Genomic DNA, 16,442 nt, shown 5'->3' on the forward strand with positions numbered 1-16,442 from the left:
GACGAAGAGAGGAGAAGAAGATCCTGCGAGCCTGATACTACACGGCCAGATCAGTAGATGACAGAAGAAGAGCAGGTGATGAGCAGCAAGTGGGAAGCAGGCGAAAAGCTGTAAGGTTGTGATCTAGTATCAGAGAGATCTCTTTCACAATAGAGGGGAATCTGCTTCTTCCGAATTCCATTGAAGAGGAGCCCAGTACTCTACTGCCTTTGGAGACCGAGGCTCGTGGAGAGGGGACCTTCTTTTTTTCAACTCATAGGACTATGACTGTCTGTAAGTCTAACTCTTTATCATGCCTACAGGCTGCCAAGTCAGGCCCGCCGCCACCACCTACAGGTGAGGCAGCCACAGACTCAACGGCCACCCTCAACAAGCTGGCATTGGCCACAGGTGGTGCAGAAAAGTCCTGGCATCGCTGTGTCTTCCCCTTTGGGGCTGTGGCTTTAGTGATTGGCATTGCTGCCACGTGCATTACCTTTAAATTCCGAGGGCCACATATGGACATAGCAAAGGCGGTATCGGTGGCTGCACTAGCTGCAGGGGCAGCATTGTTGGTGGCAGCCTTTTTGTGCTGGAGGTCCCGGCGGGAACGACAAAGAAGAAGGAGAGAAGAGGCAGAAGCAGAGGAGCAGGGGGGACTGTAATTGGATTTCTCCTTTTTTAATGCAACAGGGACGAACGGTACTCAGTACTGTAGTAGACCCCAGACAAAGAAAATGTGGGGTCATAGGGGGAGCATTGTACTGTATGGTTTCAGAGAAAGGTGTGTATTGTACCCACAGTGCCCATTAACGTATGTATTCACTATCATAGAAGGTGGGTGATATTGCGACATTCATTGATATGTTATAAATAATGTCAGAAACATGATCATGTCAACATTATCCAAACCACCATGGACAACTTGAATTATTTAAGCGTTTAGTGCTCAATATCTGTCGACTTGCAACTGGCGCAAGTGATTGTTGATTGTGTTGTTATTGGCCCTGTTTTACTGGCTTTCTCCAAAACGACATAATCACCCATTAGAAGCTTAACCCACCCGTGCCTGCACCACCGACCTCAACACCTGCTCCATATATCCATAACGCGTATCAAAAAATTCCCCTCAATATCATGTTACAAGGATTATGTTCACACTATGCACATTTCTGACATTATACGTAGCATTTCCGGCCAGCATAGTTTAACGTCCGTTTCTTGACGGCAACGATATGCATACTGTGGGCAAACCTATGAGGTGATCTCCTCACATCATGTCATTGCATTTTTTGTGAAGGCCCTTGGGTCACCAATGTCAATTTCAAGTCCTTCTGGAGTGAATAAGTTGTTTTTGGGGCAAAAGTGGGCTGCGCTGCAAACTGTGAGTGCCTTATTGCCCTTCAAAGGACGCTGCCTGTTCCCCCCCCCCCAACTCGCTTGCCCTCTGAACAGGACTCGGACTAATGTTGTTTTGCTGTGTGGAATCTCCAGCTTTCTCAGAAGTGGCCTTAATATCTTTCACCCGAGAGGCATTAGACTGAGTGTTTCTGTGTTTCTTCATGTGGCTCCTGCGAAGGGAACGTTGACAATCCTCTTGGTTATCACAGATCAGTGGCTTTGGCTACCTGGAGGACAATATGATTGGCGTCATTATTCTGTCCGATGAATGCAAACTACAAATACCCGGGACAGTCTATCTTCGTGGGGGTAGAACTCCCTGATCCTGTAAATTGTCATGTGTTTACGCTAATGTTGTCCAATTCCTGTTGTGTGCCCACTATAGGGTTTATATGTTTGGGGAGGGCACAATCTGTTAATTGGAACATCACTAGACTATCCTATAAAGTTCCTAAACCGCTACTGCACTGCCTGCCTATGATCATGTCTTATTTGTGTACCGAGCCATACAAAAACTTAAAGGAGCGCTAAACCTAAAGTGTGAAGTATATAGGAGTAAAGCTTATAAGACGAGGTGCTTATATAGTTCACATCTATGTATGTAAAGGTTTTTGGAGGATCTCAGAGATGGAGATATGTGGGGTAAAGTAAGAAACATGGGGGCGGACATTTTTCCTGACAGATGAAGAACACTACAGTCAGCCTCTCACCAGCCTGAAATAAATACTTACATGGAACTGTAGACTTAAGGCTCTTTCACACCGGCCAATTATTGGGCAAACGCTCGTTCCACGATCATTGCCTTGTGTAAACAGGGCAACGATCAGCCAATGAACGAGCAAATGCTCGGCTGATTGTATCGTTTATGCAGCAATAAATATCATCGTTGTCGGCAGCAAATCTCAATGTGTGAACAAGGAGACGCGCTGCAGACATGATAATAATGTAAGGGGACGAGCGATCGTAGTAATGAGCGCTCGTCCCCATACATAGCTCCTTGTGAAAGGAGCAAACGAGCACCGATCAACGAGATGTCTCGTTGATCGGCGCTCCTTTACACGGCCCATGTCAGACCATGTAAAGTGACCCGTACTGTTCCTTTAAGTCATCTTTATAATAGAGTATGAGCTCAGTTAGATATCTGTTGACAGAGGAATACCCATCATCACATATATAATTGCCTAGTCTTGTTGACACAGTGATTTTTCTTGTATAGATATTTTTGAACTTGCACTATCTAAATCCAGTGGTCCATATTCTCACGCTCTTAACCTGGGTAAGCTCTCCAGCTATTGGGAAACTACAACTCCTAGCATGCCCGAGCAATATAACTGGTTGACAAAGGAAGAAGAGTTCCATGTAGTGGTAGGGTATTCTGATTTTAGCAAATAAAGCCTATCCACTGTATAGTAAAAAATTTTGCAATGTTCTTATATAATTTATCTATCAATTCCTCCCATTTTTTAAGATCTCTGCTTGTAACCATAGAATGGAAACCTTCATTGTTTACTTCCAGTGGATGAGAATCTGTGTAGCTCATGTGATTATCACACAAGTGCAAGACACAACTTTAATAACTGCTAGGCTGGGTTCACACGGTGCGCTTGTGTTGCATTTTGGTAGACAATTTCCCATGTCTCTCAAAACAAATAATGCATGCTAAAAACGCACAGTGTAAACCTAGCCTAGTGAACCCTGTACCTGTGTGATCATCATTAATCAGGACAGATTTTCATCTATACGTAAACAGGGAAGGTAGACATTCAATGACCCCAAGCTCCGCATCACGTGTACATTCATATAGAAAATGTTATAAAAGTGTCAGCGACAGGATCTCACACAACTGGGTCCGCTGACCAAAGGTAAATAGATGGGGCTTTCATTGCCGATGCCAATCCTGGCAGAACATGCTTCATCCCTCTCTTACATTACCCCTTTTTATTTTTAGCTTTTTTTCTTTTTCCCACTTTCCCTGATCTTTATGCATTATATATCATAGACAGGGAGGTGCATTGCCTTTATAACTACGCCGCCTCCCTTTTTAATCTCTACCACTTATCCAGTAATCGATTTTCTTTCTTTCATCCAACTCATTATCTGCTCTCTGCCAATTAACTCTTTGTGATTCCACCAGCCAGGCCGACAACATTAAAACCAAAAGACATGTGACCCCAAACAATATGGTTTACATGGATACAGGGGTTCTCCTGAATTCAGGATTTTGTTGCCCTCACTCTCTGCACTATTCCACCTTGTTAAAATAGTATGTTAACCATTCCACTTTTTATTAAATGTCCACCTTCGCAAGCAATTTTTTCCTTTTGTTTTAATGTCACTAGGTCATATAAGTTGAACTGATTAACTGTCCTGAATAGCACTGTCTTCCTGATTCCAGCGCAGTTTTTCTTTTTTTCTTGGATCCCCCCATTCCAGAGATACGGCCCCCTGTTGTGTTGGCTCCCTCTATGGTATTTTGCTGTAGTTAGCCAACAGGGTGTGAACTACCCTCATGCTGCCTCGCACTAATTGGTCAGCATCAGAGGCAGGGAAGATAGCTCCACCCCATTGGCTAACTAGAGCAAATTAGCATATAGGGATCCCACACAACAGTGGGCGGCCATATCTCTGGAAAGGAAGGATCCAGGAAAAAGAAAAACAGCACTGGAATTAGGGAGACAGTGATATTCAGGTCAGTTAACTAATTCAACTAATATGACAAGTCCACTTTAATATGACAAAGCAAAGGAACTTTTGTAAATAGCGTTAAAGACGCTTATTCTATTGTTTACAGCTCCTATGCAAATCTATCTGTCTCCATGGTAACAGACTACAAACAAACTCCCTTCTACCTGTCCTATACTTCTTACTAAGGGTATGTGCACACACACTAATTACGTCCGTAATTGACGGACGTATTTCGGCCGCAAGTACCGGACCGAACACACTGCAGGGAGCCGGGCTCCTAGCATCATAGTTATATACGATGCTAGGAGTCCCTGCCTCTCTGCAGGACAACTGTCTCGTACTGTAATCATGTTTTCAGTACGGGACAGTAGTTCCACGGAGAGGCAGGGACTCCTAGCATCGTACATATGTATGATGCTAGGAGCCCGGCTCCCTGCACTGAGTTCGGTCCACTACTTGCGGCCGAAATACGTCCGTAAATTACGGACGTAATTAGTGTGTGTGCACATACCCTAACATGTATTCAGTCAGTTATCAAGAAGCAGTGGAATAGAGTATGACTGCAAGATCAGACTACAGTGGGTTTGTTTGTAGTCTGTTACCAGGGAGACAGATAATTCTGCATAGATGCTGTAGCCACAAAAACATAGTTCATTTTTAATTAAGACTATTTGCAAAGTTGCAATACATTGAAACAATAGAAAAAAAATTGTTGGGAGGTGAACATAGCCATTAACATTGTAATATATAAAGAGCAGTATACATGACAAATGCACATAAAGATAAGTTATACCATTCTGATAGACTACACTAGTGAGTTATTTTACCACTAGTATGTCTGAGGCCTTATAGCTCTATTGAGGCCCATATGCTCCACACTTCAATATTCAAGGTGTTGTATGAGATAAGAAAAAAGGTCTGTTGTTTTCCAGAAACAGCGCCACTCTTGTCCATGGGCTTTGTTTGGTATTGCAGTTTAGCCCCATTCAAGTGAATAATGCAACTGACCATAGACAAGAGTGGCGCTGTTTCTAATCTCAGCTCTTGGTCAACATCCTATGGATGATTTAGTTGTACAAATAACTTCCTAGATCACTTCTGAATGAATCACCTCACAAATGAGTGGTAAATAAAGACAGCTTGTGTGCTGAATGTGAGCAGATGCCACCGGAGCCTGATACACGGGCTATAAGAAGGACTTTATCAGCCCTGTCATGAGAAAGGCAGAGATGTAGAATATGGATAATTTATTTATTAATATCTCATATTCACGCTTGTGTCACTCTTCCAGTTTGACAGATGTAAGCAGAAAGCTTTCCGTTAGGATATGTTCCATTTACTTCAGTGGTAAAAATAATGGAATGTTTTCTTGCCAGGTACAATATTGCAGCGAACTATGTGTCGTGGAAATCCATCGCTCAAAATATATTAGACTGAAATTTATACGAGTCCAAACAAACTCTCAAGGCCAGACCCCATTAGTCAGTATCCTAATTAGGATATTTCACCGATATATATCGAGAGAGGAGAAGAAAACACACAGACACGCTTAGGGTATGTGCACACACACTAATTACGTCCGTAATTGACGGACGTATTTCGGCCGCAAGTCCCGGACCGAACACAGTGCAGGGAGCCGGGCTCCTAGCATCATACTTATGTACGATGCTAGGAGTTCCTGCCTCTCCGTGGAACTGCTGTCCCGTAGTGAAAACATGATTACAGTACGGGACAGTTGTCCTGCAGCGAGGCAGGGACTCCTAGCATCGTACATAAGTATGATGCTAGGAGCCCGGCTCCCTGCACTGTGTTCGGTCCGGGACTTGCGGCCGAAATACGTCCGTCAATTACGGACGTAATTAGTGTGTGTGCACATACCCTTATATGTTCAAAATGCTCCTCTGAAGGATTTATTACCAGACTCAAACTGTTAAACTGAAATTCAGAAGGGGTGTCGGCTTGAGGTTAACCAATCAGAAACAATGTAACAATATTTGTTATTCAGTAAAAAGCATACAATAAAATACATCCCAGATACATCATTATAATTCTTCACACATTAGGTTTTGCAGGTGCCTTATCTCTTTTGGACAGAATGTTCCCGTGGAGATGGGGGAGACCTTCCTCCACGCATACTTGCCACCCTCCCATCTCCCTCCCTGTCCATTCTCTACCAACTTCGCATGGGAACCAAGGTCAAAGATAAAACATACGAAATCAACATTACTTGTATTAAAGGAACAATGACTTTTCTATTCACTACAAAAGAACCAAGATGGGAACTCCAGACAAGATGGCTGCTACACGAAACTAAATCATTTAAACATTATCATCACTTTCACATATTACATATCTTAGTAATTCGGCCTCCTGCTTGATAATTCACAATGTAATTTCATACAGAGAATATAAGCAAATAAATCATCCTTCACATATGGATATTAACAGAACAAAGGCTGTCATCAAAGTCTCACTGAAATTTATAGGGTCATCTCTACTCCACCTGTTCATTGCCTAACCCCTACTTCATCCAATGGTCTTCATGCAAGTATGCTCGGTATATGGCTTACAAGGTGGGACGGGTGACCATCAGACATTTATGACTAATTTTGCCAGGGATAGCCATGTCTGGTTATACAATGTAGTATTACATTCAAAAGAAGAGCAACTTTGCGTTCTGGCTCATAAAGGGGTTGCTGGGCGAGGGGATGTCTACATGAGATGACCCTTTTAACACCTGATTAACTGTGCCGCCTGACATGGAGAATGGCATGGGTTGGCTGCTGACGAGCTGCTTTACCCATCGTAGTACATTGCCAATCCAGCTTTAGGCTGATTATCTGAGTTATGTCTATAGATTGGCTGCAGCGGTCACATGGGATGAAACATCATCTCAGGAGGCCGGTCAGGATGAAGAAACAGAATTTTGGGTAAGTATAAGATTTTTTTTTTTTCTAAGTTGCCGTTTTTGCAGCAGAATCGCTGCTTTTCCGGCGCAAAAAAAATGCAACATCTGCTATTTGTTGCGGGTTTTACCTCCCCATTGAATTCAATGGGGAAAACCCGCAACAAATAAGCAGCGTTTACGCAAATACAATTGACATGCTGCGGATTTAAAAAAACGCACCACAGGTAAATTTCTGAGCGTTTTTTCCATTCAGCATTTACGCAGCGTGTGGATGAGATTTGTTCAAATATCATCCAGTTTGCTGCTACTGTATTAATGCTATGAATTCCGTTGCGGAAAATCCGCAGTAATTATGGTATGTGTGTACTGACCCTAAGGCTACATTCAGACGAGCGTGTCCAATTTGCGCGAGTAAAAAACGCAGCGTTTTTCCTACAGTTCATGTCCATGTGCGTTGCGTGTTGGCATCAGTGTACTTTGCGTGTGGCATGCGTTTTTTACGTCCGTGCAAGCACTTCTTTTTTTAATTTTATTTATCTGCATTTCTTTGTAACTGATGCGTAGAAAACACAGACATGTTTCACGCATCAGTTACAAAGAAGTCGTCCGTGTGCTGTCCGTGGTTTTCACGCACCCATAGACTTCAATGGGCGACTAGGTGCGCAAAAACGCACCAATATAGGAAATGCAGTGAGTTTCACGTAACAGACTCTCGCTGCGTGAAAACTCAGGCATGTGTGAATAGACCCATTGAAATGAATGGGTCCGTGTGCTGTCAGTTACTTCAACGCACAGCACACGGACGAGATTCACGCTCGTCTGAATGAGCCCTAACTCTTACTTCTGCATTAACCAACTGTTTTTGTAAAATACATCGAGGTGGAGTCAAGACCAATTTCTGCACATAGTAAATTAATAATATGCCCATTCTAAACATACAAAGTAATGAGAGTTCTCTGAGTCAATGAACCATTTATATTAGACATTTAATACATTTGTGTGGACTAATTGGCGTTGCCCATGATAATCAAGGGTAATGGTGCTTTAATTTTCAGTCCTTTACTTGCAAAGTGGCAGCAACAACTTAAAGGGGTTGCATAGGATTAAACATGGCTGCTGTCTTCCGTAAACAGCACCACAACTGTTCACAGGTTGTATGTGGTATTGCAGATCAGCCACATTCACTTCAATGGAACTGAGCTGCAATACCAGATACAATCTATAGACATGTGTGGAGCAGCTCCTAGAAGAAAGGAGCCATGTTTTTCTAATCCTGGACAACTACTCTAAAAGTTTTATTACAGTTTCAGCAAATAAATCTTCCACTTGGACTTGACCAGAACTGAGCTTAAAAGATCGCTCTGTGGTACATAGGATCCGCTGCAATCAGAGCCATCAGCAGCTCACTGACGGATTTGGCTGAGAACGGGATTCTGCAGCTTCTATGTACAGTGATACATAGAAGCTGCACAAATGAAAAACTTAATTTTTTTTAAATAAAAGTAAAATTACAAAAGTTACTTTTAACACAACATAAATGCATGTCATAAAAAAAACCTGTCCATTTAATTGGAGAACCTTTAATAGTCTTCTGTGACCATTCCTCACAATTTTTAAGATCTCTGCTTGCAGTCATTCAATGGAATCCTTCATTATTTATTTCCAGTTTATAAAAATCTGATCCCGGTCATGTGATAATCAAACATTTGCACGGTTCTTTACAAGACAGAGCCCTAAAAGCTGCACAAGTCCGAGCCATACACTTGTGTGTCCATCACATGACCAGGACAGATTATTATTATTCTCTGGAAGTAATCAATAATGAATCCCATTGAATGACAGCAAGCAGAGATCTTGAAAACCACAAGGAATTGATAGAGGGAAAATTGTATAATAAATAAGCTTTATTGGCTGAAACCGTAATACTCATTTTATACATTCATAGGCCACTGCGCAATTCGGGTGCTTATACATGACCCCAAAAATGTACATTAATTAGGACTTGGCTTGGATTCCTTGTATCTGTTGATGTCATGTAACCGCATTATAGGCTTGATTCTATCAGATTTTATTAATGGACGTTTCCAGACTTTAGTAGAAGCTCTTCAGTTTCCCTATACAGGGTTATGGCTTAATGAGTCGCTGGCCAGATGCAGTACGGGGGAATATGCAGTATGTCATTCTGGGAATACAAGACATTGCTGCCTCGAATGTGAGTTAACCTAGATAGAGACAGAATCAGAATGGCTGATGTCCATGTTTATGTCACCAACATTGATTAATTCTAAGAATAATTGCTCGTGTGGCCTTGATTTCTAGGATTACGAGAATTTTTTTTTTCCTCTAATGTAAGAAATATCATCTATTTTTATCCAAGGACCCTGAAATTTCATAAACCTGGGAAACCTTACCAGCTCTGAATGCAGAATGAGGAACGAGACTATAGGACCCTGTTATAGAACCACCTCTACATCCTGTCAAGCTGGCACCCCCTCCCTTCTTCTCATGACCCCCCAGGAATCCCTGGCTTGTCCGGATGTCAGCGCTAAAGTTAGATTTTCATCTCTGGTTGATGTACGCAGGCATCTGTGTGACCAGGGTTAGAGCAGAAGTAAAAATATGACCAATAATGAGGATTTGTGAAGTGGCGGTGGCACCATAATAGCAGAACATTCAGCTTATCAGGCGACGTTACATCTTTTGTAGGTTCTGTTCAGACACAGCATTCACAATGTTCTCTATAGTCGGTGTAAATCTCCATGGTGGCATTGTTGTCAATGCATGAATTTACCTCTTTGCTAGGTCAAGCATAATTGTGTTTTGAAGCAGTACTCGTGGCGTCTGATCAACAGGTATTGGTCTGTGTTTTTCTGCAAAGAACATTGCTTCACCATAGCAGACTCTCTAAGGGTGAATACATGCTCAGCCCCATATTTTCTTTGAGATTTCTAGCAAGTGAAACGAAATCTCGTTTACCTCCGTAATCTCGCGAGATTTCGCTTCCCTTGCCGGAGTCTCACAGAAAAGATTCAGAAGTATCAGGATTCTGAATACACATGACGTCCAGGCTGGATTTCATGTGTATTCATTATCAGGACACTTGATTAACGTTAATCTCTGTGTATGCGGCTGCACATCGCTGCTGTGTAAATCAATGGAGATGAGTGTATGATGCTGACTGGTCACTGATTGGTCAGCATCATACACGTAAACACGCCCAGTTAAAAACACAATACACGCCCAGTTGGACATACGAAAAAAAAACACCCAGTTGTCCATTTCAAACCTCATTTGCATAAATATAAAATCGCTCATAACTTGGCCAAAAATGAACGTTTTAAAAAAAACAAAAACGTTACTGTTATCTACATTGCAGCGCCGATCACATGCAATAGGAGATATGGATTTGAGAATCTGGTGACAGAGCCTCTTTAACCCCTCTGCAGGACGTACTATTGCGGAGCAGCACGTGAAGAGGTTAAAGGGGTTTTCCAGGATTTAACATTGATGGCCTAATCTTAGGAGAGGCCGGCAATATTTCATCGGTGGGAGTCCGTCCATGGTCGCCGCCACTCAAATGAATGAAGGGGCTGCAGCACTTCACACTATTATGAGTGGTATCTTTATATCGGACACTATTATGAGGGACATTTGTATCTGAGACACTATTATGAGGGACATCTGTATTAGGGACACTATTATGAGGTACATTTGTAGCTGGGACACTATTATGAGGGACATTTGTAGCAGGGACACTATTATGAGGGAAATTTGTAGCCGGGACACTATTATGAGGGACATTTGTAGATGGGACACTATTATGAGGGACATTTGTAGCCGGGACATTATTATGAGGGACATTTGTAGATGGGACACTATTATGAGGGACATTTGTAGCTGGGACACTATTATGAGGGACATTTGTAGCTGGGACACTATTATGTGGGACATTTATAGCTGGGACACTATTATGAGGGACTCCTGTAGCTGGGACACTATTATGAGGGACATTTGTTGCTGGGACAATATTATGAGGGACGTTTGTAGCTGGGACGCTATTATGAGGGACATTTGTAGCTGGGACACTATTATGGGGGGAATTTGTAGCTGGGATACTATAACCTGTAGCTGGTAGTGGTACACTATTATGAGGGAAATTTGTAGCTGGGACATTATTATGAGGGACATTTGTAGATGGGACACTATTGTGTGGGACATTTATAACTGAGGTGCTATTATAAGGTACATTTATAGCTGGGACACTATTATGAGGGACTCCTGTAGCTGGGACACTATTATGTGGGACATTTATAGCTGGGACACTATTATGAGGGACTCCTGTAGCTGGGACACTATTATGAGGGACATTTGTTGCTGGGACAATATTATGAGGGACGTTTGTAGCTGGGACACTATTATGAGGGACATTTGTAGCTGGGACACTATTATGGGGGGAATTTGTAGCTGGGATACTATAACCTGTAGCTGGTAGTGGTACACTATTATGAGGGAAATTTGTAGCTTGGATATTATTATGGGGGTATTTGTAGCTAGGACACTATCTGGGACCTCCAGGGATATTTGATATTAACCCATAGACACCATAGATACCGGATATCATAATTAACCCTTTTATTACCCTAGACTAGCAGAGATATTGGGAAATAATTAAGGGATATTTTGCCACCTAGAACACCAACGTACGTAGGAACCCCACTTTAAAAATCCCGCATTTTCCCCCAAAGACCAAACTTACTAGAAAATATACAAACTTTATGCACGTAGCTTTGATTTGTATCTTAATCCCAGACGCCATCTCTGCTATCTAGCAATGCTGACCTCAGTCCTGCCGGCTGCTCTATATAATATATAATCTTGGCTTCAGCACCTGGCTCTCGGCAAGTTATAGTGCAAGAAAATGGTATGGTTTGGGCAGAATACAGATGACGGCAGGAATTTTGTCCGTAAAATATATCTATATTATAGGCTGCTCACGATAATCCAGCCCGGCCGAGGGTCATCATCACCTATTTAGAAATTGAGTTGTGGAAATTACCCAGGATGCAACCTCTGTGCTGAGGCATTAACACTAATGGAGACGTCTGTCAGTGAAGAGCATTCTATGCTCCATTTGCTATCTCCGTGCTGAACATCATGTCTCTGTTATTTTCCAGGAAAAAAAAGAACCATTATGAGATGTCACCTAGTTTCACACCAGCTGCAGGTGGCAGCTTTAGACATAGATGTAACAGAGCCGAGATGTGAAAAGAGATTTAGGGGAACAAACAAGTTCGGGAGGCGAGAATAGAGATGGCCGAGAAATGATCCTATATGTTACTGAGTCAATAGAAGTCAAAGTGTGATGGGGAGAGAAGATGGAAGGAGGGAGGAAGAAGTGGGGGAGTGTGGTGGAAGACAGGCATAGCTATCGTAGGGTTATATAGGTGAGCCGTGTTTCACCATGGTGGCCTTAATCGTGACTTCATGTATGTAGTATCCTGCATTATGGACATAGCCACTAACACAATACAATATATTTACCACCATGGCTGTAAGCACAAGCAGATGCCCACAGCCTCATAATTCTATATTAGAACGCATCAGAACTTTCCTTGTTCTTTCACTGACTGCTATGGGGCCCTTGGAGAAAGGGGTCCCAGCTCTGTTTGGTCCCAACCCTCATGGTTACTGGGTGGCGAGAACCTGTGCAGGACCCCCTCCAGAGGAGCTGCATTATTAGCAAGAAAGGGGTGGGGAATTGGCCCAAGGTTCTTTTCTGTCCTGGGTGGAGGCACAACTTGGCATCATAATTGGGGGCTCCCGCTAGTCTATGTCTGATCAGACCTCAGGACCCAGTCACTCACCTTAGCAGCTCAATCTTAAGCTGGTATTACATGGCCTGACGTGGGATGTGTAAACGAGCGACGATCAACGAGGCAGCTCGTTGATCGGCGCTTGTTTGCTCCATTCGCAAGGAGCTATGTATGGGGATGAGCGCTCGTTACTCCGATCGCTCGTCCCCATACATTTGTATAATGTCGGCAGCGCGTCAGGGGGATGTGCTGCCGACAACGATAATATTTTCATTATTTAAATCCATACAATCAGCTGATGAACGAGCGTTTTCCTCATTCATCAGCTGATCGTTGCCCTGTTTACACGGGGCAATTATCGTGAACAAGCGTTCTGTGAACCCTCATTTGACTGATAATTGGCCAGTGTAAATTGGCCAGTGTAGCACAAATCTAGTTGAACCTCAGGTTGACTGCCTTCTCTGATGGCCTGCTCTACAGACTCCATCCTACGGAGTCGTCTGTAGCTCGAGCAATCAGTGGTGGGGCTGCGAAACGTGTAGTGCAGCGCCTATGCAGGAGAATAGCCTATTAATTTGGCAGATCTCCCCCTTTCTCCTGGACTGTTCTGGACATTCCAAGTGAGTAAGCTATACTACCAAAAATAAGCTAAGCTACTGCAGCCATTTATGGAGCTGTTAGTCACAGAGTCACCCAGCTATTTTAGAATTGCATAATTCCTGCTGTCTCATGCATTTCTCCGTAGCTTCTTATGATATATAGTGAATATAGTGAAGCACTTGATCTATAGCCGTTTAATTGTCAAAGGTAGAAAAATCAGGTAAAACAACATTTTATGAAGAGCCAATCGGGAAGATTTTCCTTTTTTTTCCTCTGCAGGTGTCAGGGATAAATTTCCTTCTCCCTGTTATTCCACACCGAATAACCACCTCTGTAAATTGGAACTGAGGGCATGCATGGAGAAAATATACCACGAGACAAGTTGGTATGGATCCTCCCTCAGTGAAGTAGGAAGTGAACTGAACTTTTTATTGAACAAAAGAAAGAAACACAAGTTCCCTCCCTAGAGATGTGGGACGTGCTTAAGCCCCATTGGCTCCTCAGCTGTAAGTTCTTCTGTACACTCCTCTTGCATTCCAGGGGCGGTGTCTCCATAGGCGTGCCCCTGATACATGGTCCATTTTGTTACATTCCAGTTCTTTGTGTAATATACTGATATATACATACATATATATGTAAGGATAATAGTTTTGCAAACAATATACATGGTAATGATCCCTGACACAGGGATCCATTCACAAGAGGTCAAGGGATAAATATGTAATAAAAATGGAAATGAAGCCTTCAACAGATCACATGTCTCATTTAAGGGGGTTATCCACCTATCTCTCCAACTGGCAGCTGGAATGGGGAAATGTAATATTACACAGTTCCTGTTGAAGTCAATGGACGTTAATGTAAAACATGGCTGGATTGAATAGCGAGAGCCACTATTGGCAGCGTCTCTGTGCTCTGCCGGGGGACCGTCCTTTAACCACGTAAATATATGGACATGCTTTCTCCAGAGTGGATGATCCATTTAAAGATGTACATAAGGAATATGGATAGGAGTTTTCTCGTGGATTACCACTTTAATGATCAATTCCTTTTATTCTATCCATGGTAACATTTACGTAACTAGCGAAGAAAAAAAACACTCGGTCAACCATCCGTTAAGTATTCATTTATCATTCATGGTGTTAATCTCTTTCAAGTCAGCAGGTCTGCAGTGCAGCAATAGCATTCCTTGTAAGCAAGAGAGTGGATGAGTCATGTATGTATATAGGTTTATATACGTTTATTTATACGGAGTCATGCAGCCTACACAGTGCCTTACATTACTGAAAAATGAAACTGAGGGAATACATTAGTGGCCCCTTCCCTTAGCACTTATCAGACATCAAGTAGCAAGTGCTGAGTTTATCAAATTTACCGGTGGGTAGAAAAATCCTGATATATTTAGCGGACAGTTCACTTAAAGTGACATTCCATATTTCAGCCACTTTAAAGGGATTTTCTACTTGAGAAATGCTTGATAAGATGACCACAGTGCTGGTGGGATTTCCATTGATCAGCTGTAATTTTCCAGGGAAGCTGGCAATAAGAGTTTAATTCCCCTGCAGCGCCACCACAGGGGAAATTAAGCATTACATAGTGCTTTTTGAAATCAGAGCTATAAGGGTCCTCCAGAACAAAATACTTTTTTGTAGCCGCTCTTCAATGACTTCCCTTTTTCAGAGTATTTGACAAATAAAAAGTCTAAACCGGACAACCCCTTTGAACAATATTTTAGGGAATTGCATAAAAAACATTTCCATAATATAAGGTTATCAGAACGACTCCCTTTAACCACAGGAAGAGCTTCAAAAAATTGTAAATGGAACCGGTCGCCAGCATTTCACCTATTGAACCCTCCTCACCCCTTGCTGCTGTCAAATGTTAATTGACGTTATTCCCTCTCCTAAACTCCTCCGACTGTAAATAACGGTCTGAAAATATTTTGCGCTTTTTATGTTAATAATCCATCAGTCTTGTTTGTTCCTCTTCTTATGCCCGCCCACCGCCGAAACTGGCCCGCCCTGATGCCGAAATCTTGTCTGAGATAGCGCACCTGTGCCCGTCATGTATAGTTCAACACCCTTCCCTGCTTCGTCTGGGCCTCAAATCTAGTTACTGCGTATGCGCCGCTATGGTGTCCCATTGTGCGCACGCACCAAAACAGGACAACGATGCGCAAGCGCGGGATTTCATGTGTTCTGGGGGAGGCGAGGAGCTGTCAATCAAAAGTGAGGAGGCGGGGTTAACTTGGAAAGGCTTGAGGAATGAAGATATGACTTTCAAACAAAGATTTGACTCTTTTATGCTCATTAGCATACGGTGCGGGAACACTAAAAAATGGAATACTAAAGCTACAGAGCCGACTTACAAGACAATTATAGGTTACATAAAAAGCACTCCCACTCCTTTGGTTAAAAGGACCACTTGTTTGTTAAACTTGAAGGTCAGTATACAGCATGTCTCCGCATGTCTTGTATGGTCTGCTGGTTGAAAAACAAACCTGGAGGCGAAATAAAACGGGAGGCCAATAATATCCTGTAACCTTAATGCTAAATATCCTTTTTAGAATTGTTTTGATACTATCATCGGCCTGAGTGCCATTTACAAGTTCAGAATAATTAATATCTGGTGAATATAGTGGTGATGTCTACTAATGCTGATTGACCTGCAGGATATTTTATAAGTATAATGCCAATCAATGAAAGCAATGTCTAACAGTATGACCGACTCTGATCATGACAATGGATATACAGCTATTTTACCACAGAAATGCAGTTTTATATGCCATAGAGGGCCTGGAAAAACAATGGGCAAGGAGCTGTACTTAGCGAAGAGGCAAGGCATGTTACTACTATGGGGCCAGTGGTGGAAGAGGGTCCCTGGCTTGACATGACACTATGATAATGATTACCTGCAGCCTCCACTAGGGGGAGCTCACTGCATACCGATTTATACCACGCCCATTAATGGGGTTTTCGCATAATCATAATTTATCATCTATCCACATGATAGGTGATAAATGTCTGATCGGTGTGAGCCCGACTACAGGCTGTCTTCGC

The sequence above is a fragment of the Rhinoderma darwinii genome, chromosome 6, assembly GCF_050947455.1.
Source record: "Rhinoderma darwinii isolate aRhiDar2 chromosome 6, aRhiDar2.hap1, whole genome shotgun sequence".
Classification (NCBI taxonomy): Eukaryota; Metazoa; Chordata; class Amphibia; order Anura; family Rhinodermatidae; genus Rhinoderma; species Rhinoderma darwinii.